We start from the raw sequence: 3,373 nt of genomic DNA, 5'->3' as shown, positions 1-3,373 counted from the left end.
GTTTTTTTTGTAACATGAATTTAACTGTCAGACAGAGTGTAGGTTTGTTGCGTCATCTGTTTTCAGCCAGATTCACACAGTTCAAGGGCAGCATTTCTGGATTTGCAGTACTCACTTTTGAGGACCCCAGGTTCAAAAGTAACAGCATTGGCCCTGCTGTGGGGTCCAAGAATTGGGGTGATAGGTGAAGGATCGGAACTGTGGCACGTAGCCTTCTGCTATAGACTTAGGCGGATGCTTGAGGTTTCTGGTGAATTCTGCACATCTGTGTTTTTATGTCTGTTCCCTGCCCTGTAATCCCCACCCTGGGCACTTGTTCTGTGGTTTTGGTCTCTTGTTTAATTGCACGCAAGTACTACTGCTGGGTAACCAGAACCAGGTGCGACTGTGCTGAGATTTTTACTGTGTTTAGCCTGATAGGAAAATTGTGAAAGAACACATATAAAGATATAGTGGAATAAAATAAATGCAGAGTTGGAAGTTGACTCCCAAGGGCTGATAGACTTGGTACGTGTGAGTGTGTAACAAGCTTCTTCTCATCCCTGCATAGATGCAGTGTCTGTAGCCTTAGTGGACAAACTCAAGTTTAGTGGTTTCAGCCTCGTTTGGCAAATAGATCTTAAAGGACAAAGCAGTATATTGGTAGCTGTTAATAGAGCAGGGCTAGCTCTGTCTCTATAAATAGGGAAATGGGCTTAGCCATAGAAGTTCAAACTGTCTGGTTGTCTCATGTATTAACACAAACTGGGTCTCAGTTACACAGTTGTATTTAATGTTTTATGATCTCCTAGACTTTCTAGTCCAGGCACTTTTTGACAAACCTTTGTCCTCATTTGAGGGGTTTTGTTGTCGGGTTTTTCTGTTCGTTTTTGTGGGTGTTTGCCTCATTCCATCCCTGAGCTTTGCAGCTAGACAGGTGTGATTCACAACTATGTTCTAAGGTGTTTCCTGTAGTGGAGTAATTGGTTTGCAGTAGTAAGTCCTGCTTTTCCACTAAAAGGGGACGGAGAGGTGGTAATCCACGAGATAAGCTAAAGTTAAATTGTTAGAAGAATTCCTTGATCAGAAATTATAAATTTGCGTTCTGTTGCTCTATTTCCTGAAAATAACTTGGAGATGCCCCTGATATGTCCATCTACTGCTTTGATTCCTTGGATACCACTCATTCTTTCACGTTAAGCAAAAACAAGTAATTGTTGCAGAGGTCTCTGTATTTTGCAGCTGCCCTTTTGTAAGACGCACTTTTCCCAAATAAAACAATTTTAAAAACCCATAATTTGGCTTTCTGTTTTGTGTAATGAGCCATTTTGAAATGTGCAGATGTCAAAGCATATTTTTTTCTTTCATCGCCTCTTGGATCAGTTCATCAGTTAGTCAAATTTCTGTGGATATAGGTTCATTGAGAAAAGTTGACACCTTTCCTAAAACATCTAGCCTGCTGAGAAATGTTTGAGAGAGAAAGAGATAAAGAGGAAAACCTTACCAGCTGGGATCATCAGATTTCTTTTTAGGATTTTTAAGACTAACCCTTAGGCCTTCTTTGTTGGACAGTGGCACTGACAGTTTCTGTTGCCGTGTGCTGGTTGAACCTGCTTCAGACCCGCAAATAACGGTGTTTTTGTTCCTAATTCTAGTACGTGATTTTTTTTTTTTTTTTTCTTTTTGACCGTGCCGCGTCGCTTGTGGGATCTTAGTTCCCTGACCAGGGGATCCAACCCCGGGCCCTCAGCAGTGAAAGTGTGGAGTCCTAACCACCGGACCACCAGGGAATTCCCTATGTAAATTTTTTATTATTAAAATAAAAACCCTTCCACCACTCCAATGGAAGACCTTCAGTAACCTTTTTACAGTGTCTATTTGTAAAATAATTTAGTATCTATAATTAAGAATTAATAGTTGTAATATCTATATTAAGAATTAATGCTATTGAAAATGTCTCCACATCTAGGGTTGTGTGTATTGCAACTTATTGTAGTCATGGTCATAGCTGAAGGTCCACTGAGGAGTCTGTTCCTGTAAGCTCCCTTCTGGTGGATTTTTAGCTGAAGCTGCTCCCTTCCAGAAGTGCCCAAAGTTCACCTTCAGCTGTTGCTGCTGAGGCCTTGCTGGGGACCGCATGTACTCCCAGAGGGGTGCCGGAAAGCCTGAGGCGAGGTGGAAGTGTTGGGGATGTGAGCCGGGCCAGAGACTCAAGCCTCTGGTTTTTTTGGTGTCCAGAAAGTAGGAAGAGGCTCATCAGGAGCTGCGCCGTTGGCGGCATGTCTGAGTCTGGTGGGGAGAATGGTCTAGGCGTGACCCAGGTGGTGATAATGGCTTACTGCTGGAGTTTAGGTGGGTTGATGTTTGGAGCAGCTTTCTTTGTGTCTCAGAAAAGGCAGTGGAAGCTTATGTATAAGCCTGTCCTTAATGCGTGTTGCTGCCTGGTCACTGCCTACATCGAAAGTGAGCTCTTTCTGTGTGCTTGCCGATTGCACACGGTTGGGGGACCACCGGTGAAACTTCTTTCCCATTTGCACAAAACTACCATCTCAACGTCTTTCCTGCCACCACACAACAATAAGTGATGTTTACATCTGTGACTAACTCCTGTGGACATTCACAGATTATTTTTTTTAAAGGTTGGAGGAAAAGTGAAGCAAATACTGCCGAAGATTTGGGGGAGGGAGGGAGGAGGTATGCTGTTGATAAAGGTATTTGTAGTCGTCGTTATTCACGCTCTTCAAATGTCCAAGTCGGCTTTCTGGGTGCGCGGTACAGTGGCAGAGCCCATCTAACTTCCGTGAGCTGATGAAATGTGAGCGGAAGTGACAAATATCATTTCCAGGTGAAAGTTAAGAGTCAGTCGGTCCGTGGTTTTCCTCATTCTCCACTTGCCTGTGGCCACGCGTGATTTCTGAGGAAGTGGCGTTTCCACCGGCCTGGGTCACACTGCAGGGAGAGGTGGGGCAAACGCTCAGCTGACCTCTGAGGGGCATGGGACGCCAGCTGGGGGGTGAAAAGCCTCTGAAATTCTGGATCTTCATGTTGTCCCAGCGTAACAACCAGTCCTGTGTTGAAATCATCTGTTTAAAGAAATGAGTTGTCATTTTATACAGAAATCTAAGTAAAAGACTTTCAGTATTTAAAATATTCATTTATGTTTACAATACTTTTTAGGCACCTCCATTCAAGAGAATCCAGTGGAAAGTAAGTTGTAAGGTGATCAAGTAAGTTGTACTGATGAACAAACATAAATAAACTTTATCTTTTAAAATTGATACATCATATACAGACATGATTAGTAGGAAAAGCATTATTACAAACTTTACTTGCTTTTTTGCCTAATTTTTGGTGATAAATACTACTAATGAAAATATGTAATTTCTTTTAGAAG

Source organism: Phocoena phocoena, chromosome 9, assembly GCF_963924675.1.
Source record: "Phocoena phocoena chromosome 9, mPhoPho1.1, whole genome shotgun sequence".
Lineage (NCBI taxonomy): Eukaryota > Metazoa > Chordata > Mammalia > Artiodactyla > Phocoenidae > Phocoena > Phocoena phocoena.
Note: the sequence above shows the minus strand (reverse complement) of the source record.